The following is a 27,363-nucleotide window of genomic DNA, read 5'->3' on the forward strand; positions in this document are numbered from 1 at the left end:
TACCCGCATGGGATGTAAGCATCACTGGCACCAGCTTTACATTGAGTACCACAGTGCCAGCCCCTAAAACTTATTTCCTTAATCAGTTAACTCTACTTAGTAATAATTTAAATTATTCAAAGAACTATCCAGAATCAGAATTATTTAGGGAAGTTTAGACCAGTCATTTTAAAAACTGGGAAAATTGAATATGAACTAAGCATTTAAAACCTAAGCTATTTAAGTAAGGAATTCATTTATCTCTGTCCATTCTGAAAATCAGAAATTGAAATCTAGAGAGGCTTAATAGCTTATTCAGTGTCATACAATTGCTTACTATTTGCTAAGACAGTAACAAAACCCTAATCTTTTGATTTTGTGCTGAAGCTTTTCTAATACTGAACATAAAATATTTTCTTCTACACATTGTGTTATAGTGAGCTTATTTTTAAGTAATTTCTACTGTTACTTAATTTGTTAAAATTAATAGGATACACTTTAGAGTGTGATTAGGAATATGCAAGTGTCTTTACAAAGATACTAATAGCAAGTATTTTAACATTAAATCAGAAGGGTCTTATGACAGAAATCCTTGTTACTTAAGGAAGTGGCAGGTTTTGTTTCTGGAATAGTCCAGATTTGAAAGAAACATTCATAGCATTTGTGGAACTCAGAAATGACTTTGATTATGACAGTTGTAGTGTTCTAGTGAAAAAGACATTTACTGTTGTTGGTTTCATAACCTAATGAAAGCTTTCATTAAAGTTGGTTTGTTCTTCAACATTTTTCTCTTTCTTGCTATGTACTTGCAAAAGACTAATGAGCTGCTGTAAAAGTTGAATGGGAAAATGATCATTTATGAATTGGTGTGATTTCCATTGTTTGAGGTACACTGAGCTTTCTCCTCGTGCAATGACTGATTTTCTTGAGACTTCTGAAATCTGGTAAACAAGGTGAAGTAGAACTTTGGATTCTGATTTTAAATGTTTAACTTTGGGCAGACCAGAGGTTGGAGAATGAGAGACATATTTTGAGTCGAGAAGAGGTACAAGAATGTTCCCTTTTCATAATTAGTATTGTCTACTCATACTGTCAAGTAGAAATTTGTTTAGACTGATTTAAAATTTCAAAAAGATACATTCTAATTTTATTTGACTATTAATATTGACACTGCATTTCCAAGGTGTAATCTGTGATTTCATCCCATAGAAGAGCACCTTCTCTGTTGATGATAGTGACAGCTTTGGTTAGAATGACCAAGTGATACTGACATAACTAATGTTGAAGATTTGTTTCTTGAACATGAAAAAGGGGTAAAGGTGGAGTCTAGAAAATTGACATTATCAAATTATAGTATATTAAAGTATATTTCAATGATAGTGTGAAAGAATTTATTGTTAGTAATATTTACCCTGGCCATTTTAATAAAACAGGTATTTTAATCTTGGCCTAATGGAAAATAAAATAAAAGGTTTGATGGGAGGGGCGGCCACTTGGTATAGCCACATCCTGTATTAGAGTGTCTGATTCCAGTTTGCTACCCTACTTCAAATCCAGATTCCTGCTAATGAGCATCTCAGGAGGCAGTAATTGGTAGCTCAAGTGTTTTGATACCTGCTTCCCATATGGGACACACGTGGAGTTGTGGATTCCTGAGTTCAGCCTTGCTGTGGCTCTGCTACTGTGGGGGGTGTGAGGAATGAACCAGCTTTTTCCCTGTACACTGTGATGCTACCTATGGGTTTTTCATATGTTATCTTGATGTCTTGATTGTGTTGAGGAATGTTCCTCCTATACCCAATTTGTTTGAAGTTTTATTTTTTTTAATTAAGAAAGGATGCTATATCTTATCAGATATTTTCTCTGCATCTGTTAAGATACTTATATTCCATTTATTCTTCACTTTATAATGAGATGTATCACATTTATTTATTTGTATATTTTGAACTGTCCCTTTATACCAAGGATAAATCCCACTGGTCCTGGTGAATGATTGTTGAATTCGATTAGCTAGTATTTTTTTGAGGATTATCACACCTATGTTCATCAGAAATATTTGTAGAATTAAGGTAATGCTGGTTTCATAGAGTTTGAAAAGATTCTTCCTTTTCAATAGTTTTGCATAGTGTAAAAAGAATTGGGATTAGTTCTTGAGAATTTTCATAGAATTCAGCAGCAAAGCTGCCCATTCTTGTACTTTTTTTCGGGGGGAGGATCTTTGTTACCAATTCAGTATCTGAATTGGTGATTTGTTTAGGATTTCTGGGTCTTCATGGATCAGTTTTGATAAATTGTATGTGTCCAGAGATACACTGATTTCCTTTAGTATTACCAATTTATGCATATGTCTCTAGGAGTTTCTGATTATTCTGTTTGTTTGTTTGGTATCTGTTGCAGTATTTCCTTTTTCATCACTGATTTTATTATTTTGGTTCCTCCCCATCAGCTTGTTTTGGTGACATGAACCAGTGGCTTGTAAAATTTTAAAAATTATTATTTTATTTTGATAATCTTTACATAGTCGATTAGGGTGCAAAGGGTCAAGGACTACAGGAAAGTGGGTAAGGTCATTGTTTCCATATTCTTTCTTTCTTTCTTTCTCTCTCTCTCTCTCTCTCTCTCTCTCTCTCTCCCCCTCACCCCCAGAGAGAGATGAACAGAGAAGCCCCACTCAGTCTCCCACTCATCCCAGGGTCCCCGATGTGAGCCATGCTCTGAGGGCACTGCTCAAGTGCTTTAGTAGTCCAACAGTTCTGAATTGCTGCCGATTTCTCCACTCCAAGCACGGTGAAATCTCTCCAGAATCCACAGTTGATATAGTCCACCTTAGAGTTTCTGTTTGCCCAGATTTTCACTGCCAACACATGGCTGGGGTAGATGATCAATTTGTTCTGTCCTCCATCCTTTGTTGTGGTACTAGATGTCCCCTGCAGGTTCCAATGGACTGCCATATCCTTCAAATGCACCTGGATATGCTGTCCACTGCTTCATCTGAGCCTCCATGGCAGACCATGGAATCTGCACTGCTCTTCGTGGTTGGAGGGATCCAACCAGTTCAGTTGGAGGGATCCCCAAAGAAACTTCGTCTGAGGTGATCCCAGCCTGATTCCTGTGTGTGCAACCCAGTGCAGTGTCTGGCACAGTCCATCGCCCCAATCAGCTTATGCATATGCTGGTGGGTTTGCCGATTTTGTTTAGCTTTTCAAAAGAACAAGCTCTTGATTTTATTGATTTTTTAAAAATAGTTTTTGTGTAGTCAGTTCAATTTTATTTCTTCTCTAATTTTGTGTTATTTCTTTCCCACTACTGAATTTGTGTTTAGTTTGTTCCTGTTTTTCTGGGTCCTTGAAATGTGTTTTTAGATAATTTATTTAATGACTTTATAGCTTCTTGATGTGGATAAGGAGGACTGTTATTAAGCATTCCTCCTAACACTGCCTTTGCCGTATCCCATAAGTTTTTAAGATTTATTTTGCATTTTTAGTTTTTTTTTTTTTTAATTTGAAAGTTCAATACACAGAGAGAAGACACAGAAAAAGATCCTCTATTGACCGGTTCACTTCCCAAGTGGCTGCAATGGCCGGAACTGAGCTGATCTGAAGCCAGGAGCCAGGGCCAGGAGTTGCTTCTGTGTTTCTCATATGGTTGCAGGGTCCCACAGCTTTGGACCATCCTCTACTGCTTTCCCAGACTACAAGCGGAGGCTGGAAGGGAAGTGATGCAACCAGAACATAAACTGAAGCCTGTATGTGATCCCTGCTGATGCAAGACAGGGATTTAGCCACTAGGCTCTGGTGCTGGGCCCATCCCATAAGTTTTGATATGATGTGTTATTACCTTCATTTTTTTCTAGGAGTGTTTTCGTTTTCCTGTTGATTTTTTTCTATAATTATTATGGACTAGGGAACACGTTTTTCAATTTTCATGTTTTAGGATACTTTCTAAATTTTAAATTTCAAGATTCATTCAATTTAATGAGAAAAAATACACAGTATAGGTGTTGGTACAGTAGTACAAAAGGCTAATCCTCCACCTGAAAGTGCCAGTATTTAATGTGGGTGCTATTTTGTGTCCTGGCTGTGCTTCTTGCAATCGTGTTCCTTTCTTACGGCCTGGGAAAGCCGTGGGGGATGGCCCAAGTCATTAGGACCCTGCACCTGTGTGGGAGACCACGAAGAAGCTCCTGGCTGCTGGCTTTGGATTGGCTCAGCTCCAGTTGGTGTGGCCACTTGAGGAGTGAACCATTGCATGGAAAATCTGTCATTGCTCTCTTTGTAAATCTGCCTTTAGAATAAGACAAATTAATTTAAAATAAATAAATGGGGCGCAGACCGATGGCTCAGTGATTAAATCCTTGTTTTGCATGCATCAGGATCCAATAAGGGTGCCAGTTTGTGTCCCCGCTGCTCAGTCTCCCATCCTGCACTCTCCTTGCGGCCTGGGAAAGCCGTAGAGAAGGGACCCTCACCTGCGTGGGAGACCCGGAAGCAGCTCCTGGCTCCATCTGAGCCTTGTATATGGGTAGCAGGTCCCAAGGATTTGGACCCTTTTTAGCTGCTCTCCCAGGTGCATTAACAGGTGGCTGGAACAGAAGTAAGTCAGCTGAGACTCAAACCTGTGCCCATGTGGAATACCCATGCTATGGGAGGTGGCTTAACCTGCTACAGCACTGGCTCCTGCAGTTTATTTTTAAATTAAGTTAAGCCAAGTGTAAAAATCCTGTCTATTATAAACTAACCCTGAACACTGCAGTTACTTGTCTTAACTTATACTGGACCTTTTAAGTTTAGGCCTCAAGGAAAAAGTGTTTCTGAGCACTGTGATACTAGTGGGTTTCCTCCCTAGTTGTTAGAATCTGTAATACATTTTAGAATTTATTCATTTAGTAGAATTTATAGTTATGTCTTAATTAGTTTCATATGTAAAATATTGGCATATATAAATAAGGTTAATTTGCTCTTTAAGATCACAAGTGTTTAGTGATATTTTATTCTTTCTTATTTTTTTTTTCTGGGTGGCAAAGTTTTATGTATAAAAGATAGTAGGGCCTGGTATGATAGCCTAATGGCTAAAGTCCTTGCCTTGCACGTGCCAGGATCCCATATGGGCACTGGTTCTAATCCTGGCAGCCCTGCTTCCCATCCAGTTCCCTGCTTGTGGCCTGGGAAAGCAGTCAAGGATGGCCCAAAGTCTTGTCTCCCACCCATGTGGGAGACCCGGAAGAGGCTCTGGGCTCCTGGCTTTGGGTTTGTGCAGCTTTGGCTGTTGCAGCTGCTTGGCGAGTGAATCAGTGGATGGAAGATCCTGTCTCTGCTCCTCTCTGCATATCTGACTTTCCAAATTAAAAAAAAAATACATCTTTAAGAAAAGATGATAGATTATGCTATAGCTTGTAGCAGTAATAGATGTTTCTCTTATAATGAGGCATAGTTAATGATAGATGCTTCTTGAAGCAGAGTGTGATTCTCATGTAATGTCTTCACTGGGATAATGAGAATGTTGCATAGTTGTAGGGTGTGGAAGGAACTTTATCAGATTTCATAGTCCAAGTTCGGCCTTCCTTTTGGGGATTAAATCATCTTATATACAGTAGTTTAACCAAATAATCTAGTCAATGTTAACTTCAGTGACTCTTTTAAGCTTAAATATTTTCTTAATGCCTATTATGTTAGTGTATTGAGTGCTGAAGATGTTATGACAGAGTGGATAAGAAATATGTCCTAATGGTCTTCATGTAGTGTTGAATTTATTCATTTTTAATCTAGGTTCTTGTGTCCCACAGAGGTAGAAATATTAAATGGATGCTGATATTGTCTGCAAATAGAAACAGCATTTATCTGGCAGTGCTAAACATGCAGTCATACACGTGTGTAGGCCATCCTGCAGAGTAAGATACACACCAGTAAAGTGCCAAAGAATCATCTATAAACTAGAGAGAAGAAAAGCCACAAATGGAACCTGTAAGAGTGGAAAAGTTGTGTACAGGTTCCAAAATGATAGATTCAGTACCTTTAAACAATATCCAAGCCAGAAAGAAAAAAAATGGGAGTGATGTATTGAAAAAAGGTCTGTGGCAGAAAGTGTGTGAGACCACCTTCCATCTTCTGTTATCCCCTCTGCACCCTGGTACTGAATGCAACAGATACATAGTTTGATTGGCAAGTAGAATGGTGTGTGCAAGGAAGTGATGGTGGGAGGAGGGTTGTAACTTCTGCCCTGAAGACCTAATTGGTTGCCTGCATATTTATCCAACTTAAGTCTCTGCTTGGTGATGTTTTTGTAGTGGTGATGAACTTCTCTATATACCCACCTTTACAACTTCATACACATTACTTCAAGGGTGCTCTTTTCCACAAACTTATAAGAACATTAGCCTGACCTTTTCTAATCATCCAGTTGTTTTATTGTACTTAAAGGTATTGTGACCTTATTTTACATGTACATATTCACATTCCTTTTCCAAGAGTTGAAAGTCCTAAAATATTTGAACATGTCGTTATATTTTAAATATCTAGAACTCACCAGCCGCTAAAGGTAGATTTTCTAGAACTTATTCAGGACAAGATATGGAATGTTACCATCCCACTTAAGTGTATTGTATGAAGGCTGAGATTTCAGACGTTGTCTAATTGAAATGACTAAGCTGGGTATTTGAATCTGTGTAATGGTGGATATGTAATGCTGTGGCAGCACACTTTAAGAGTCTAAATTGTCTTTGACTTCTCAAAAAGAAATTCCAACTCTGGCAAATATTGTTTTGGGCTCATTTTGCAACAGATCAGATTGGAGATTGGAGATTTGTGTGCCAGCTATTGCTAGAGGAGTCATGATCTGTTGCTGATAGTTTAGTATCCCTTTTTAGAGGTGTTGGCTGCAGTGGCGCCAGAGCATGAAAAAAGTCAAGGTCTCAAATGCTATACAGTTGATCTCTATTTCTTGTTGTGTAGATAACATTTGATACTCTACATGGCATGAAGAATGTTAGGGCAGGCATAGTGGTGCTTATAAGTGAAAGCACTTTTTGGGATATCTGCATTCCATGTTGGAGGTCCAGTTTGAATCCTGGCTCCTTGGCTTTTGATCCAGCTCTGGTAGTATGCCTGAGAATCAGGAGATGATGGTCCTACACTCAAGTCTCTGCTGCACAAAGAGACCCAGATGGAATTCTTGGCTCCTCCTGGCTTCATTTGGGGACCATATCAACAGATAGATGCTTTCTGTCTATCTCCCCAACCCCGTAGTCACTCTGCCTTTCACATATGTAAGTATGTACATCTTTAAAAAAATGAGAGTACTGAGGCTTGTTATTTACTGCTATTTGCTTTTTTTTTTTTAAAGATTTATTTTATTTTTATTGGAAAGGTGGATATACAGAGAGGAGGAGAGAGAGGAAGATCTTCCGTCCGATGGTTCACTCCCTAAGTGACCACAATGGCCGATGCTATGCCGATCCGAAGCCAGGATCCAGGAACTGCTTCCCGGTTTCCCATGCGGGTGCAGGGTCCCAAAGCCTTGGGCCGTCCTCGACTGCTTTCCTGGGCCACAGGCAGGGAGCTGGAAGGGAAGCTGGGCTGCCAGGTTAGAACCGGTGCCCATAAGGGATCCTGGGTGTGCAAGGCAAGAACCTTAACCACTGCACCACTGCGCCGGGCCCATAAATCCAATTTGCTTTTATGCTTTTTGACTTCTTGTTGTTTATTAAAGGCTTCTTATAGTCAGTGACACTAGAACCAAGATGAATAAAAGGAAGCACTGTGCTCCTTTGCGGGATACTTAAGTTATGATTAATGTAATTGTACTGAGATCACACCACCCACATGTGCAGGTCCTGCTAAACTATCACTTGATCGAGCTACCCTTCTTTCTTCTTTTTTTTATTTTTGGACATTTTTTTAACATTTTATTATTATTATTATCATTTTATCATACAGTTCCATAGGCTCCTGGCATTTCCATTATCCCAGCCCCAATTCCCCCTCCCCCACCTAGTTCCTCTGTATCATTACTAAAGTATAGTTCTTCATACACAGACATATGTCCATCATTGCAGGAATGGACAATGGCAGAGAGTCCAGAATCCTATTGTCAAGATACAGTAAACAGTTTCATTGGGAGTCCATCTTTGTCTGGAAGTAGAAATGCATACTACATTGTATCTTCACATCTGGATGTTACTCTCCATTTCACAGCTACTGTACATCCCCTTAAATGAAAAGTCATGACACAAAATCAACAATAGAAAGAAAAATAGAAATTTACAATGGCATGAAATTAAATGACATGTTAGTAGATAGGACAGTCTCCATTACACAGCTACTGTACATCCCCTTAAATGAAGAGCCACAAAACAAAATCAACACCAGGGAGAAAAAAGAAATTAACAACACCATGAAGTTAAATAACACGCTACTAAATGCCTAACATGTAGCTGAAGAAATGAAAATCAAGAACCTTCTTAAAGAAAATGATGCCACTGCTTGATCTATGAGTCATTGAATGATTTTATCAGAAGAAAGTGTTTTAAAGAGATGAAACTAACAGGAAACAATAAAATCCATGCGATATAGTTTCCGCCGATATTTGTTGGTGAAGTGTGTCTCTTCTAGACAATAAGTAGATGTTGTTTTGTTTTTTAATCCAGTCTCCTAATCTATGACGTTTGATTGAGCTTAAGCCATTGACATTCCGAGTTTAACATGTATGGATGGTACTTTTGTCCTTTTTAGAAATGGGTTATTCATTGGTTTAGTCTTCTGTTGTCATTTCACTGGAATGTTCTTCCCACTTGCCTTTGGTTTTGGTGGGTGCTATTCCTCTTCTCTGTCAAGAGAACATCTTGAAGTATCATTTGTAGGGCAGGTTTGGAAGAGGCAAATTCTTCGAACTTTTCTTGACTGTGGAAGAATTTTATTTCATCTTCAAAGACAAAAGAAAGCTTTCCTGGATATACTATCCTAGGCTGACAATTTTTTCTTTTGGAATCTGGAATATGTCACTCCATTCTCTTCTTGCCTGTAGAGTTTCCTGTGAGAGATCTCCTGTGAGTTTAATTGGCATTCCTTTATATGTCAATTGATTTTTTTTATGTGCACATTTAAGGGACTTTTCCTTATGCTCAATTGAAGAGAGCTTGATGATCACGTGTCTTGGTGAAGATCTCTTTCGATCAAGCCTGTTGAGAGCTCTGTGCCCCTCCTGGATGTTGTTTCCCAGTTCTTTCTCTAGGTTAGGGAAATTTTCCCATATTATTTCATTAAATGTACTTGTAAAACCAGTTTCTCTTTTTGCACCTTCTGGGACTCCCATAACTCTTATGTTTGGCCTCTTAGTAGTGTCTTTCAACTCTTGAATACTTTTTTTGGCCTGATCCAGCTCTGCTTCCAGCTTTTTGTTTGCTTCTCCCTGATGATAGGAGATATCACCTATGTAGATTCTCAGGTCCTCCAAGTACTTGGGTCGTTATCTGTTCCTTCTCCAGGCTTGTTAGGAGGAAGCTGGATCAGAAATGTAACAGCTGGAAATCAAACCAACTCTTTAATATGTGAAGTCATCTTTGTAGCCTCTGAACCCACCATACCATAGTACCAGTTTCACTTGTTATAATTTTATTCTTTTAAAATTTATTATTATCATTTTTAATAAATTTAAATTTTTGTTAGCCTGTTATTATTATTTTTATTTTATGATACAGTTCCATAAGCCGCTGGGATTTTCCTTATCCCCTCCCCAAATCCCCAGTCCCCACCGAGTTCCCCTGTATCATTACTAAAGTATAGTTCTTCATACGCAGTCATATGTCCATCATTGCAGGCGTGGACAATGGCAGAGAGTCCAGCAACCTGTTGTCAAGATATAGTAAACAGTCTCATTGGGAGTCCACCTTTGTCTGGAAGTAGAGATGCATACTGCATTGCATTCTCACATCTGGATATATTAGTCTCCATTTCACAGTTGCTGTACATCCTCTTAAATGAAGTCATAATACAAAATCATCAACAGGAAGAAAAGTAGAAATTTACAATGGCATGAAGTTAAATAACGTGTTACTAGATATGAGAGTCTCCATTACACAGTTACTGTACATCCCCTTAAATGAAAAGCCAGAAAACAAAATCAACATCAGGGAGAAAAAAGAAATTACACCAAGAAGTTAAATAGCATGCTACTGAATGACTAATATGTCACTGAAGAAATGTAAAAGAAAATCAAGAACTTTCTTGAAGAAAATGATGCTACTGTATGATCTATGAGTCATTGAAGAATTTATTCAGAAGAAAATGTTTTTATTATTTTATGATACTGTTCATAGGTTCTGGGATTTCCCTTTCCTCCTCCCCAACTCTCCTGCCCCACTGATTTGCCCCCTATTATTACAGTAGTATAGTCCTTCATCAGTAATCACAAGCCCATCATTCTGCTCTTTAAGTGTATTCAGACGTTATTGATATGAACAGTGGAAGAGAGTCCAGCATGCTATTGTCAAGGTCTATTTAACAGTTTCATTGCGAGTCCGTCTTTGAATTGGAAATAGAGATGCACACTTTTTTGTATCTTCACATCTGGATATGATAGTCTCAATTACAATTATTATACATCCCTTTAAATGAAAAACTAGAAAACAAAATCAACAAGAGGAATAGAAAATTTACAACAACATGAAGTTAAATAACATGTTACTGAATGAAGAAGATATCACTGAAGAAATGAAAAAGAAAATCAAGAACCTTCTTGAAAGAAACGGTGCTGTAAGCAATCTCTTAGTTCCACTGGTAATATTTTCTTTCTCTTTATTTCACTCTTTGCTACTCTGATCTGTTTCCTTATGCTGATGTTTGGCTTAGTTCTTTTTCTAATTAGTTGAGGTAAAAATTTTATTTTGTGGTCTTTATTTTTTCTCAGTGCATGCATTTTTTGCTACAGATTTCACTCTTAGAAATGCTTTGCCACATCCCAGGTAGTTTTGCTGTTGTGTTTCTTTTTACATTTGTCTCAAGAATATGTTTCAGAGGGTGAGGTGACTATTAGAAAAAGCACGGATTACAAAGGACTTTAAGAGTTGGTACTCTGTAAGAGGACTTTAAGAGGGCCCTTCTTGCCAGAGATGGGTGCTACATGGTTGTGCTGCATCCGCCACTTGGCCAGGCCTGTCATTGTCTTCTTTTTTTTTTTTTTTTAAAGATTTATTTATTTATTTATTTTTATTGGAAAGGCAGATATACAGAGAGGAGAGACAGAGAGGAAGATCTTCCGTCCGATGATTCACTCCCCAAGTGAGCACAACGGCCGATGCTATGCTGATCCGAAGCCAGGAGCCTCTTCTGGGTCTCCCATGTGGGTGCAGGGTCCCAAAGCTTTGGGCCGTCCTTGACTGCTTTCCTGGGCCACAGGCAGGGAGCTGGAAGGGAAGCGGGGCTGCTGGGATAGAACCGGCACCCACATGGGATCCCGGGCGTGCAAGGCGAGGACCTTATCCACTGTGCCACTGCGCCGGGCCCCTGTCATTGTCTTCTGTTTGGCTATCTTAGGAGTCTGAGCTCTCACTCTCTCAGCGTGGGGCAGGGAGCCATGAACTTGACCTCCAGGCATGCCTCTGTTGACTTACAGTGTGCTCAGGGCTTCTAACCTGCACTGGCCCAGGATGGCTCATTTTCCAGGGGCATAATTATGAGGAGCACAACTTCGTTTTTGGGGAGACCACATGAGCCTTCATCTGGGTGATTGTTTTCTGGCCAGTCACCCAAAGATGTGGAGTTCTTGATTAAGAACAAAACCAGCCTCTTGTTGGCAACTGAAACATGACACCTGTTTATTGCTACCACCTCAAGATTCCTGTTTTGTTTTGTGTTTTGTTTTCCTCTTTGATCTGTTAGCTCATCATGAATGTGTTGTTTAATTTCCATATGCTTGTGGATTTTATTATTTTACTCTAGTTACTGATTTCTAATTTCATGCCTTTGTAGATAGGTAGTATATTTGGTATATTTTTAGTTTTCTTAAGTTTGAGACTTATTTTATGGCCTGACATGCTCCATTTTGAGAAATCTAACATCTGTACTTGAGATAATGTTATGCTGCGCTGTTGGGTAGAATATTCTCTTTGGTACGCCCATTTAGTCCAATGTGTAGTTCAATGCAGTGTTTCTGGATGTTCAGGTCCAATGTTGCACCAGTCTGGGTGGTCTAGCCGTTACTGAAACACAAGTGTTGAGATCTGCTACTGTCAGTTTGTCTTTTTTATTGTTACCTGTTTCTCCCTTAATATTGTTGATATTTCTGTTTTTAAGTGTTCTGATAATGGGGGCAAATATTATTACTTGTTACATTGCTTTCATACAGGGACCTCATTGCTATTATGTAATGATCTTCTCTGTCTCTCATGACAGTTTGACTTAAGGAGTATTTTTTTCCTGTTACAAGTATAGCTAATTTCCCCCTCTTTTAGATTCCATTTTGCTGAATTACCTTTTCTTCATTTCTTAACTTTCAGCCTAGTTGTGTCCTTAGAAGAAAAGTGAGTGTCTTTTGGGCAACATGTAGTTGGGTCTTAGGCAGTCTGTGGAAGCGACATCTATGCTCCCATGCCATTACAGGTGCTATTCACTATATCCAAAAAGCAGACATCACTGAAGTGTTCATCTACTGATGAAAAATTTAAATCAAATATTAAGATTTAAATAAAAAATATATATGCACAATAGAGTACCGATGAAAGCTTTTCATTTACAATGAGGACAGAATTGGAGATCATTGTGTTAAGTGAAATAAACCAAATACAGAAAGTCATATCACATGGTGTAATGTGAAATTATTTTAAAAAATAAAAGGTGCTGCAAATTGTCCAACAGAGTGAAGAGACAACAGTGTGAGAGAAAATGTTTATGAGATAGGGCAGGCATTATTATTAGTAGATTAAAATGCTGCTTGAGGTAATCCCATTTTATATCAGTGCATTTCATATCACTTCTTATCCACCTTCCTGCTAATGTGTCCTGGGAATCAGCAGGTGATGGCTCAGGTGCTTACATCCTATGAGGTTTGCAGATGAAGTGACTGGCTTCTGGGATTGATCTCGCCCAGCCTTGTTTGTTGCAGGCTTTTTGGGGGAGTGAACAGGGGATGGCTCCTTTGATTCTTGTGCTGGAGTCAAGTAGGTAAAAATAAGCATTTAAAAATCTAAGAGAATGTTTGTTACAAAAAAATAAAGTTACAAGCTGCTTATCTAGCAAAGGATCAAAATCTAGAATGCATGATGAACTGAGAGTGAAAAGAAGCCTGAATGAGTCCATTTAGGAAATGAGCCAAAGATCTCAGTAAATACTTCTCAAAAAAAAAAGAAGATGTGAGTAACCAACAAAATATGCAAAAATGCTTGATATTACTATCATAGAAATGCAGACCTAGACCCCAGTGAGGTAACATTTCCCTGAAGTAGAATGACTCTTATCAAAAAAGCACAATAACCAATGCTGGTAAGGATGTGGAGAAAGGAAATTTCTACACTGATAATAAAAATATAAGTTAGCACACACACTGTGGAAAGAATATGGAATTTTCTTAAACAAACAAACAAAAAAACCTAGAAATGGAACTGCTGTGTGTATCACTAATGGGTATAAATCCCAAAGAATTGAACTTATTAAAGAGATACCTGCAACCACAGCTTTATTGTAGCACTCTTCATGGTCTGCCAAGGTATGTAGTCAACCAGTGTGTTTATGAGAAGATGAATGAAGAAATAGAGATATATATCTTTATATATTATATATTTATATATTATATATTTACATATATAATAGATATCTTGATATATATCAAAATTTATGCTGAATATTATTTAGTAGCAAAACAAGTAAAACTGACACAGTGTTAAGTGATATAACCAAGACACAAGATGAATACCCACATTCTTCAAATGGGAAAAGTAAATTATGTCAGTCTAAGTATCTGGTAGTAATTGCTGATGGTTGAGAGCAGTGAGAGGCATAGAGGGATGTTAGACAGCAGGTACTAAGAACCAGAAAGAATAAGTTTCTAGTGTTATATAGCACAGAGGGATGGCTGTATAGTTTACAGTTAATCTATTATGTTTTCTGAGCAAACAAAGACAGTAGGGACTCTAAGGATCCAGTCTTTACAGTGATGACAAAGAGGGAAATGTTGACCACCTGATTTATAAGGCACATGCCTTCTACGTGTAGGCACTGGTATACATTGTATACATATTACTGTAACTATGTATGATTATTAATTCAAAATGTTTCTAATGTTAAGTAAATAGTAAGCTCTTTTTTAAATTTTTTTTAAAGATTTATTTTTATTATTTTTTAATTGGAAAGGCAGATATACAGAGGAGAGACAGAGGGGAAGATCTTCTATCTGATAATTCATTCCCCAAGTGAGCACAACAGCCGATACTATGCCGATCCGAAGCCAGGAGCCTCTTCTGGGTCTCCCATGTGGGTGCAGGGTCCCAAAGCTTTGGGCCATTCTTGACTGCTTTCCCGGGCCACAAGCAGGAGGCTGGATGGGAAGCGGGGCTGTTGGGATAGAACCGGCGCCCATATGGGATCCTGGGTGTGCAAGGCGAGGACCTTAACCACTGTGCCATCGCGCCGGGCCCAATAGTAAGCTCTTAAATTTCCTTTGGAATTGTCCTTTGATCCTTGCATTATTTAAAAAATTCTATGTGACTAGAGAATGTGATTTATGTTTCAAATTATTTTACAGTTTTAATTACCTTTATTATGCTCTAGAACATGGTCTGTCTAGGCCTTTTCTACTTATGGATGAGACTGTGACTGTCTTTCCTTTTGCTAATGATGCTGATGTAGTACTGACTCTTTTATCACTGTTCTGTTTCAGTTAGCAGGATTGTTCCTAAACACCAGTCTGATTCTGTTACTCTTTCCTTTCTGCAGAAGCTCTGGTAAGATCTCAACGTCTGCAGTACAAGACTCATTCTCTTTATTATGGGAGACAGGTCTTTTCATTATTTACTTAAAAACTTTTTTTTTTTTTCTGAGAAAAATGTTGTCAAGTACCCTTGTTAATCCAGTTTCTCTCCAGACATTCTTTTGATTTGATTTTCTTTTCAAAAAACAAATTGAGGATGGTCAGACTTCTAGCCTTTTCCTTTCTCCCGGAATTCATTTTTTTTTCTGTTTCTTGTATTTTACTTAATATCCATGGTCAGTTTTACTACAGCTGTGTGACTTTCTTTGCTTCCCTTTGCCAGAAATCTATTTTGTCTTTTGTCCATTGTTTTATATCTTTCTTATAAAACATGTGACATGTGATAATTAACTAGTTTTCAGAATTAAGAATTAAAAGGAAATTGTGAGTGATACAGAAATCACACATACAGTAATAACAATAGATGGATGTCAATATTAAGAGGAGTTGAGATTACCCATTAATGCAAATGCCAGTTATTTAACATTTTTTATTATTATTTTGTTTTATGACACAGTTTAATAGGCACTGGGGTTTCCTCTCCCTCTCCCGAAGTGATTTCCCCTCCAGTTTAACAATGGGTGACTTTCGTGAACTTTCACAAGTCCGTCATGCTGCCACTGAAATGTCTCCCAAAAATGCAGGCGTGGACAGTGTCGGAGAATCCAGCATCTAACCATCACGACATTATCAGCCATCTCACTGTGAGCCCATCCTTGTACTGTATGCATAGAGACATACTTCTTTGTCTCCACCTATGAATATATCAATTTCTGCTACACTTTCATTATGTATCCCCTTAAATATGGGTCTTTGCTTTAGCCAACTTATTTGATTAGCTAATTACCTATTGTATAGTTTATCACCTCTGTAGAATTGTGTGAGCAGAAATTGTTCTTAATCCAGGACAAACCAGCTCTGTGTAACAGTAATAATGTTTGGATACTACTTTGTGTTTTGAAAGATTCTAAATGGGCTGTTTCAACAACTTTATAAGGAGAGGAATGCTTTTCAAAGTTGTCAGTGGGTATATGGGATCTTGTTGTCATTCTACCTAATTGTTTGGAAAACAAGGAACTACAAGTGGTTGTCAAATGAGTGACACAATGCCAAGAGATATTCTGTTCATCACTGAAGAATCTCTTTGCAAGTAGATTAGTAGGTTATACTATGAACAGCTTTGGAAGTGTGAAGTATGAGGTGTACATACCTCGTTGAATAGGCACGTTTTCATGTATAACTTTGAAGGTTAGAGATCATGTACTTGAGAATACAAGGAAGGGCGATTAGAGATCATGCATTTCAAAATGCAAGGATGAATGATAATACACAAATGTGTTCTCTTCTGAGGAAAAAAAAAGTCAACCTTCAACCTAGAAAGTTGGGAGGAACCTTTTAGTTGTCTAGTAATCTTAAAATAAGTGCTGACTGGTGTTTCTATAATGATCTCATCCCAATTCCAGAAAGTGTAAGTCATATGTGATCATTAATACATTGAGTAATTGCTCCAGTTGTGCCTTTATCCTTATTTGGCTGCTTAACCTCCAATTTCATGCCTCCTCTTGTTTTTAGTTTGTATTTGACCTTTTAATGCAACTGCTGAATAACTCCATCTCATACCTGCCATACATGAAGAATTCTCCTTAAAGAATATTTTCTTTGATGTTTTGCTCAGGTGCAAAGGTGGGGGGAAACTCTTATTTTAAATTTTCTAAAAAGGATTTGTTTTATTGTTTTTTTTAGTTGGGAAGTCAGATATAGAGAGAGGAGGAGAGAGAGGAAGATTTTGTGTCCATTCATTCACTCCCCAAGTGGCCGCAGTGTCTGCAACATGAACCAATCCGAAGCCAGGAGCCCGGAGCCTCTTCCAGGTCTCCCACATTGGTGCAGGGTCCCAAGGCTTTGGGCCGTCCTCGGCTGCTTTCATAGGCCACAAGTAGGGAGCTGGATGGGAAGTGGGACTGCTTGGATTAGAACCGGCACCCATATGGGATCCCAGCACGTGCAAGGCAAGGACTTTAGCCACTAGGCTTCTGTACCAGACCCAGAAACTCTTATTTTAAAGCAGAATTTAGATTATCAGTTATTTTTCAGTGAAACTTTTTTTTTGTGAATAGCATTTTCTTTAAATATTGCAACATATGCTTTCTGCCTTTTTTTTCCTATTTTATTTTTGATGATATTTACACAGTTGATTTCAGTGGGAAGGATTGAGGACTAGGGGAAAGTGGGTGAGACCACTATTTCCATACCTTTGTTATCTGAGAGGAGCAGGGAGACAACTGTTGGAGTACACAGGGATGGGGAATGCCCAACTGATGTCATCCCATGGTCCCTCACGTGGAGCATGTTCCAAGCATTCTGTTCAAGTGGTTTCGATACTTCTGAAATGCTGTTGATCTCACAGAGCCAAGGATAAGCAAATCCTTCCAAGGTCCATTGGCTGAAACAGTTCTTCCCAGAACCTCCATTCACCCAGAATTTGCTGTCAAGCTTCTCTGGGGTAGTTGACCAATTTGTTCTGCCCTCCTTCCTCTGCTGTGGAACCACATGTCCTCTGCAGGCTCCCATGGAGCTCCATGTCCATCTGGGTATGCTCTCCAGTGTACCGTCTTTAGTAACTGAGGAGGCCCCTGTCATACAGATGCACTCCAATGTCAGATCACAGGTCCTTCCACTGTCTCCATGGTTGGAGTTCAGAGTCCAGCAGTTCAGTTGGGGAGACCCTCAAAGAAGTCTTGTCTTTGTGATCCCATGATCTGATTCCTGTGTGCACCCACCACTATGGGGTTTGGCTCATTCTGTTACCCATATTGGCCTACACACACTGATAGTTGTAATCACTAGGTCAGATCTATCTCCAGCCCCATCTCTTGTGTAAATCAATGGGTGCTACAGCCCAGCTCTGCCCCACCCACCACACGCTCAGTCCCCACATACACCATTAGGAGCTGCAACCCAGGCAGAGCGACCTCTAATAACTCCCACTTGGTTGACCCCCAGCCCTGGTTCCTGTGCCTGCTAGCAGATACAGCAGACTTGTGTGGTCTGTACCACATTCCTTTCTTTCGGCATTGAAGCCTAACTCAATCCAGCCGACTCCACCTTCCAGCCAACACTCATGCCAGTGGGTGCCACCACTTGTCTAGCCAGGCTCGCTCCCAGTCCTGGTTCTTGTACTCATCATAGAAGTGCCTACAGTTTTTCTACTGGGCCCACTCACTATCCCAGAGCTTACATTCTCCAGGTGATTCTACAGTCTAATTGACAGGATTTTCCCCCAGTCTCAGTGCTTGCTAGCTGATGCTGCAGCAAAGCTAACCAGCCTACTCTTATTCTGGCTCTTGCCTGCACCAGTGGATACGGTATGTTACTCCAGCCTGGCTCTCCCCCTAACCCAGTTCACATACATGCCAACAGGTATTGTAACCCTGCCCAGCCTACTCTACCCCCAGTCCCAGCTCTTGTGCTCCTGTACCAGGCTCTCACCACCATCCACATCTACAGATTTCACATATGCTGATGGGTGCTGTGGCCCAATCTGGCATGGCCTATCTCACCTTGACATGCTGACAAATGCTGTAGCCTGTTTCAGTGAAACATTTCTAGCTCATCAGTTTAAAAGCTACTTAAAAGTAGTGACAATAATGAACACACTTTCTGGACCTAACCCTAAAGCCTCCTTTAAGAATGTCCATAGTCCCCTCAGTCATTGGTTATCCACCTGCAGAATATTGATTCGGGGGAACTTTTGAGTCTAGGGACTAGTAGATAGATTGTTGTTGAATCATTTAGTAAGAGGCCATGTCTCCCTCTCCTAAATGGATTGTGACAGAAGAAAGATTTGTGATATCATTACTGTACCTTTCATGGCAGATTATTACTCTAACAAGGAAATAGATGTTTTGGAGGTGGCTTACTACTGTAAGAAAATTATAAGACAGGTGATACTAGTTTAAGGATTGACTGTTTGGAAGCACACATAGCATGTAGGTGGTTAGAAAATCAAGTCATGTCATTAATATTTGATAAAAAGTTCTATTTTTGCTAACTTGAAGATTATACCATATTACTGCCAAACTTGATACTTTAGAAAAAGAAGTTGTTTGGAGTGTGTGTTGGTTGTCATTGTATTAAACCTTGCTAATATAGGTAAAGAAAAACAGATTAATTTAGAAAAGAACTTTCTGGTTTGCAGGAAAAAAAATTGGAAACAAATTCCGAGTCATGTAATAAGTCAGAAAAAGCAATTGCTTCCAACTATTAAAAAAGGGATACCAAAACCCAAAAATATATATAAAGATTTTGAACAGAATGGGCCATGTGAGACTTTTTAGTTGGGCATGAGGTTCAGCATTGCTACAAAGATCAGGTTAAGATACTTTACTTTTTTTCTGAAGTTAAGGAAGCGTGGGAATCATGAAGAAAAGCAATAAAGAAGTAAAACTGATTTTAGAATAATACAAAAGGAAGAATTAATTTGATTATTGGCATATGTGTCTGACAGAAGGCCACAATGCTATTGATGGGGTTTTCTAACCAGAGAAACTGTATTTGGTCCTAGAAAGCATTTAGTGAGCCCTAAGAGCCATCCTAATCCAGAAAAGTGAGAGGGTGTGTGCTTCTCAAAACCAGATTTGTGCCAAAGGGTCTTAGTTTCAGAGAGGATCTGTAGAAAGTGGAGCCTGGAGACATGGAAAGCAAGGACAAGGGCATATATCCCAGCAATTATAGTTAAGGGCTTGTCTACAAGTTCATCCATTCATGTGCTACCTAGATCCATTGGGATTTTAGAACAACTGAATGTTTTCCATTCTTTGATTGTATGAATATGCATTTTCTTTCTCACTTTATGGCATTTTTTTTCTTTTTTAAAAATAAGACAGGTTGACAAGACAGAAATCTTGTTTTAGGGTAGAAAATGTGGGACTACAACAAACCACATTTCCATTTGTAAAGAATTGGTATAAACTGAAGATCTTAGATTTTGTTCTGAATGGGATCTTGGATAGTCTTCTAAGGGACAGCTTGAATATGTTCTCTATCTGGAAAGAAGAATAAAAATAACGGATGTATAGTGAGTTAAATACAGATTGTGCCAGAGCCCAACTAGTTTCTCTGCTTTCTTTTTGCTCTCTCTAGGGTGTGTGTGTGTGTGTTTGAATCAGCAGCTAAATGTATTTTATTATGTGAATAATTTTTCATTTTAAAGATTTCTTTATTTTTATTGGAAAGGCAGAGTTACGGAGACAGGATGAGTGTGTGCAGTTACATATACTGAATTGAACCTTTGGCATAAAGAATCAGAACATCTTTTCATAGTATTAACACATACTACAAAAATATGATTTATGGGCCCGGCGCAAGTGGTTAAGGTCCTCGCCTTGCATGCCTGGGATCCCATATGGGCGCAAGTTCTAATCCCGGCAGCCCTGCTTCCCTTCCAGCTCCCTGCCTGTGGCCTGGGAAGGCAGTCGAGGATGGCCCAAAGCTTTGGGAACCTGCACCCACGTGGGAGACCCGGAAGAGGCTCCTGGCTTTGGATCGGCATAGCATCGGCCGTTGTGCTCATTTGGGGAGTGAGTCATCGGACGGAAGATCTTTCTCTCTCTCTCCTCTCTGTATATCCACCTTTCCAATAAAAATAAAAAATTAATCTTTAATAAAACAAAAAACAAAAATATGATTTGTCAACAGATACATTAAGGCAAATATATTAGTACATATTTTAAAAGCGTATAGTGTCAAAGAAATAGAACCACAAAATTCAAAAGAAGTATTGTCAGCCAGGCAGTATAACACTGTCCAGCATGTCCCTCTGTTGGCTGTTGGCCATAACTAAATATACTGGTAGCAACTTTGAAATGAAAAAAACTTTAACAACCCCTTTGATTTTATCTGTTTAAAATCAAACAGAAGGTCCCGGCACAGTAGCCTAGAGGCTAAGACCTTGCCTTTTATGCACCAGGATCCCATATGGGCACTGGTTCTCATCCCGCTGTTCCACTTCTCATCTAGCTCCCTGCTTGCAGCCTGGGAAAGCCACAAAGGATGGATTGGCCCAAAGCCTTGGGATCCTGCACCTGTGTGGGAGACCTGGAAGAAACTACTGGCTTCAGATTGTCTCAGTTCAAGCCATTGGGGCCACTTGGGGAGTGAACCAGCAGACAGAAGGTCTTTCTTTCTGTCTCTGCTTCTCTCTGTAAATCTGCCTTTCCAATAAAAAAAAAATATATCTTTAAAAATCAAACAGAAAACAAATATAGTTCTTTTATATAGTAAAAATTTGTAGTATTTTTACAAGAGAAGGACAAAAACAAAGATGCAGTGTCCAGTGTGGTGGCTTCACAGGCTAATCTTCTACCTGTGGTGCTGGCATCCCAGATTCAAGTCCTGGCTGCTCCACCTCCCACCCAGCGCCCTGCTTATGGTCTGGGAAAGCAGCAGAGGATGACTGAAGCCCTTGGGCCCCTGCACCTACCTGGGAGACCCGGAAGAAGATAATCCAGGTTCTTGGCTTCTGATCAGCTCAGCTTCAGGTGTTAACAGCGTCTGAGGGGTGAACCAGCAGATGGGAGATTTTTTTTGTCTCTCCTCTCTGTAAATCTGCCTTTCAAATAAAAATAAATATTTTTAAAGGAGAGCAGAGACAGTAATATGAGTGAATGCGCCTCTCACATGGTTTTCCTATGGTACTTTGAGGAGCCACTGTATAATCACTAAGCATGCCTGTGGACTTCTTTGCCAGTAACTGTTGGAAACCGTGAGTTGCCCTTCATCACTGAAGCCGTGCTCTTCTCATATAGAGATGTACAGGGCAGCCTGTTTAACTTGCACACATCCTAGTGGTGGGTGTGGTGCTTCACATACCTGGGCCGTGTGTGCTTCAGGATGCTGCTCGAGGATTTCCACGTGCTGTAGTCTCAGAGTGGTAGAGCAGTGGAGTGCCAGTATTACTAGAAGTATTTTTCTATAATCCCTGCCACAACTTCATTAACAGCATACTACTTTATATTTGTGTTTCCACAAGATTTCTTATAATTTGGTATTCCCCCAGATGAATCTGCATTTTTGGCAGGAAGATGAGTCTTTTTGGGTGTGGCAGTTGATTCCCAGTCATAAATAAGCTGTAGTTTTAGCTCCTCAGGAATCTTGACCATAACTTCCACTCCAAACGTGAATGCCTTCATTTTCACCAGTAGGATCTGTGCAGGCCCTTTTCTTTCTGAAGAAGCTGCAGGGTCTCACTTCATGTCGCCAACTTCATTTCCAGGTGTTTTCTGTTTTGCTTTCACTCCTACGTTTTTCTGTTGTAAACCAGATGTCTTCTTTCCTGGAGCAGCTGCACTTGTCTTCCCCTCTGCGTGCTGCTCCTCATTGGCTTCTTGAAGTTCTCTGTTACATATTTCAGCACTCTGCTCTCTGGAACTTACTCGTCCCAGTTTTTATTTCAACCACTGTAATGCATGAAATCTTTCATTTGTTTGACCTTTATAGCAGTCTTTGCACACTTTGCATCATAAAAAGAGGCCTATGAAAGCACTAAACTTACTCATTCTCCTGAAATGTAGGTTTTGGGCCCTGCTTGGGTACTATTAATTAATAATTTTTAATTTTTTTTTGGCCAGGCCCTTAATTTATTTATGTTTTCAGACACTCTACTCTTCATTGTTTACATCAAATTTGGTGGCTTAATTCAGAAATTTATAGCCATGACAGTGCTGGGAGATAAGGTGCTGCATTTGAGACAAGCTTGCATGACTTACTGCTCACTAGGAAAATCTGTGTGAGCAGCCAAGTGCACATGTGAGGGGATTTCAAAAAAGCCCCTGGGAAAACAGAATTAAAAGATGCATTTATGCTACTGCAAAGCATCTTGAAATTTGTCTACTAGGAGTCATTTAAAAATTCACAGAAAGGGATGAGACAATCTGCACACAGGTTTTAAAATCTTCTTGCAACAAAATTGTTTTAATTGCATTTTTTAAAAGTAATACATTTGTTTTATTCTTGGTGATGATTACATAGTTGAGAAGGATGCACACCCTAGTGGACCAGTAAGATTAGGGTGGGAAAGAATGGGGAATGGAGGAAAGAGGAAAGTAGTTTTGACAGTTGTTTCCAATTCCTTCCCCCCGACCCCCTGTATCTGGGGGCAGGGGTAAGAGAAGTGGAGAAAGCTGCTCCCAGCAATTGAGTACCATTTGTAAGTGGTTTGCTGCTATCTCCTTTTCCCACCACCCATTTTACTTTCCTATACTGTGTTCCACCCAGCTCAGCATCACATGTTCCCTCAGGCTGCTAGCTCTACATTGTCGGCTGCAGTTGCCTGCATCCCTGAATGTTGTGCTTCTGTTGTAAAATAATGACACTTAGGTTATTTGTTACAACTGTAAACTTACACTAATTTTATTTAGTATTTTCAGCCTTTTTGATTTAATAATTTTAATTTTAATTAGTACTTAACAGATTTGATGTGATTTATAGACACAATTCTAATAACACAATTACATTCCTGTCCTCCTTCCTTCTCCCTTTCACTTTTTTGTAACTTTTGAGATAATATATTTTAAATTTACATATAAAAGGCTTACTAATTCACTTTTGTTTCCTTTGCAAAAGTTTCTGAGTTTGATACAGTCGCATTTGTCGAGTTTTGTTTTTGTTTTTTGTGCTTTGGGGGTTTTGTTCAAGCAGTTGTCACCTACACCAGTGTCTTTGAATGTTTCCGCCTATGTTTTCTTCCCGTAACTTCATAATCTCAAGTCTTAAATATAGGTCATTGTTCCATCTTGTTATCTCATGTTTGTTAATGTTTATCATTTCCTATAAAAAAATTGGATTCCAAAGGCTTTATTTCTTTTAAAAACCAGTGTCATTTTAATGTGTAAATTATTGTCTCCTTGAAGGATTTTGAAGGATACAAGCTAAATTTCTAAAAATTTTTATTTAAAAACCAGACACACATACACATATACATATACATGCCCAAGCGCTAAGAGGCAGCCAGTGACCCATTTGCTTGTTTCCTCCCCAACTTACAATCAGGGATGGATCAGGCTGAAGCCAGGAACTGGGGGATTCAGTCTAGGTCTCCACTAGAAGTAACAAGGGCCTACGTGCTGCTGCTTTCCAGGGCACTTGCTAGCAGGAAACTGGAGTCGGAGGAAGAGCCAGGACTTGAACTCGGGCACTCTAGTGCAGGTGTAGACACTGCAAATAGTATTTAACCATTGTGCCAAACTCCTACCCCACTAGATGGTTTGTATTATAGAAAAAGAAAAACGCTGCAGTTTGAATAGTAAAATATTTCCTATAGCATTAAACAAACCTGGCCTTGTTCATTGTTTTACTGCTTCTATGGATTAATTTACAGTAATGATAGTAACCAGTGTTACTTTCTGTAATTGTATGTAGTTTCATATGGCATAAAATCTCAGGTTTACAGCAGATTTCTCCCTGCTGTGTCATTCCTTTAGAAGCAAAAATGTATTTAATTGCCTAACATCTACATGCCTAATTAAGGATAGAATGTAATACATCAGTATTCTGTAGAGTAACCAGAGGTTACTGGCAGCAATTTAAGAAGGGGAATACTCTCACAAGTACTGACTTCATAGATGGCTGGATATGTATTTGATATTTGCTTAGTAGTATCTACCATTGTGAATTCAATCTGTATTTTAGAGATTTTCTGAAAGTGTTGGTGACAGTTACATATGTTATTATTTAATTGCAAAGTGTCACCTTTTTAAAAACATTATCCTCTTTATAGAAATTGCAATTTATATTTTTATAGCTATCAAAATCATTTCTGAACATGAACAGTCTCAAAACTTCTAAGTGAGATAGTTGTATTGGTTGAGTAAAATCAGTCCGCAAGTTTGGTTTTAAGGTAAATGATAGTAGCACAGCATTATAACCTATCATTTGTTTATTTAACATATTAGAAGATATCATTTCTGTCAAGAATAGACACTTTATGCCAATTGTATTAGAAACTTTCTTTTAGGGAATAGTATACAATAACTTGTAATTTTAGTAGATAGAAGAAAAATGTTTTATTCAATATTAGTAGCTTTGAAAGAAATTTATTCTTAAAGTTTGTGACTGTGTTGATGTAAGACATTCTACAGTGATCCCAATTTTTATGTTAGTTGTGAGAATCAGGTCTTATACATACACAGTGCAGGAGGATCTGATAACATAGTACCCCTCACTATTGAAAAATAAAATGTTAAGCTCTTGCAGATAGGAAAACTGATTTATGTCTAAATGGAAGATGCAAGACAAAAATAAGTAACCCAATTTCAAGTATAGAACTGGTTATATATTGAAAATGCTGAGAAATTTTGTCATTCATGTCTGTGACAGAGGTTACTCTTATGCTAATGATATTGATTTCAACATTTGCTTCCATCTCAGATTTTCAGTATTAGCAATAAGAGAGTTTTTGACAGAAATCTTTGGGGAAGACTTTTCTAAGGAAATATGCAGAGTTACAGGCTGTGAGCTTAAACAGGATAGACAATTTTACTTATTCTGACCATCCTGTTCTACTCTGGGAAGTCAGATTGAATGTCTGCAGTCACAGAAAACTTTCATGTAGAATATTAGGGATCTTCAGAGTGGCAAAGCTTATACAATATGTGTATGGATATATGAGAAAGAATTTATTAGGGAATTGACTCACATGATTATAGTAGCTGAGAAGTCTTTGAACAGTGTCTGTTGGCTAGAAACTCAAGGTTGTTGCTGGTATGGCTCATCAGTTAAACCTGGTTCAAATCCAGAGAAGCTGGTGATGTAACTCAGAGTTCAGTGCTGAAAGTCTAGGACCCAGAGAGGCACTGCTTGAACTCATGGAATCCAAAACAAGTCTAGAGTTCAAATGTTCCAAGCAGGAGACTTGTGTTTTCCCTTTCTTAGTTTAGGCTCTCATGACTGCAGCTCTCCCAGGCTACTATTGTACCTTGATAATTCTATAGTTAGGTCTCTGTGATAGTCCCACTCGTGGCATCATTAGGTCTTGTCATTGTCCAAGTGGGACTGTCTGTGTCAGTGCTGCCTTTTGAGTCAGGCCTCTGCTTGGTTCTTGGGCCTTTCTTTAAAACACTGGTTGGCACCATGACCACATGGTTCTTCCAAAGTCAACATGAAGTGGCTGCCGACGCCTGTTGCTGTCTCCCTTTGAAGCAGCTACTCAGGCTGTCCCTGGACTCTTTGGCATGACTGCTGCTGCCTCAGAGTGTTGCACTGAAAAGCAGGGAGTAAAATCTCAGGACAGTAAGCCCTAGAACATCCTGACCCTTCTCTGAAACTACTGTGCCTAGGCCTCTGCCATGTGGAAAAGGCAATCAATCTTAGAGACTCGCGAGAAGCCCTTTGGTCCATTTTCTCTCTGTCCTGATGCAAAGTACTTGTCTTCTTTGTATTGGTGCTAATCTCTTTAGAAATTGGTTGCTGGGCCAACCCTTGTTTATCCTTTCCTCTGTCTTTGGTTAGTCTGTAAATTTTCCAAATATTTCTCTTCAGCTTCCCTTATAATTATACATTTTGCCATTACGTCACACAATTTCTCCCAGATCTTAATGTTTGCAGTTAAAAGTGAACAAGAAGCAGTCTGAATGGTTTGCTATTTGCAGGTTTTCTTCTGCCAGTGCCACCACCTTACTACTCCCTTCCAGCCCCTGCATGCCTTTTTAAAAGGTTATTCTTAAGTCCAGGTCATGGCCATAGTTCAGCCAAGTTATTTGCAGTGATGTGACTGAGTGCCTTTAGTACAGTTTCCAATAGAATATTCTTCATTCACCATCTGTAAGACCACTAGTGGATCTCTCTGAGATGTTCTAACTCTTCTCTAATCTTGTTTTCTTCTTCTTTTAAATGTAACACATGCTGTTTAATTATTGTTTTTATCTTTATTTTTTAGAATACAGTTCCTTAGGCTTGGGAATTTTCCCTCCATCCTCCCCTTGTAATTTTGCTTCCCATCCAGACTGTTTCCCCCTATATTAGTGCAGTAGTATAGTCCTTCAGCAGCAGTCACAAATCCATCATTCTGCTATTTGTTTCATGACATTGTAGGTATAAACAGTGGCAGAAAGTCCAGCATCCTGTTGTCAAGATATATTTAACAGTTTCATTGGGAGCCATCTTTTTTCAGGAGTAGAGATGCATACTGCACTGTATCTTCACTTCTTGTTACACTAATCTCCATTAGATAGTTTGTCTAGGTGAACATATGTACATACATATTTACATGTACATCTTTGATCTTGTATTTTTTTATAAAGGTTGCTTTATATCAGAGAATACATATTTGTCATTTTGGGATTGGCTTATTTCACTGAGCACAATGGTATTTAGTTGGGACCATTCTGTTGCAAATGATAGAATTTTATTCTGTTTAATGACTGAATAGTATTCCAT

General features: G+C 38.9%; 1 protein-coding gene and 1 pseudogene across 3 annotated transcripts in view; one reads left to right on the forward strand and one right to left on the reverse strand.

The window, feature by feature from the left end:
- Nucleotides 1–27,363, forward strand: part of SBF2 (SET binding factor 2) — a 382,316-nt gene that overhangs the window by 65,827 nt on the left and 289,126 nt on the right. The gene's annotated exons all lie outside the window — the stretch shown is intronic.
- LOC121162244 overlaps nt 21,888–27,363 on the reverse strand; it is a 54,685-nt pseudogene continuing 49,209 nt past the window's right edge.

The sequence above is a fragment of the Ochotona curzoniae genome, unplaced genomic scaffold (assembly GCF_017591425.1).
Source record: "Ochotona curzoniae isolate NIBS_2020 unplaced genomic scaffold, NIBS_Ocur_1.0 contig_517, whole genome shotgun sequence".
In the NCBI taxonomy this organism is placed as follows: Eukaryota; Metazoa; Chordata; class Mammalia; order Lagomorpha; family Ochotonidae; genus Ochotona; species Ochotona curzoniae.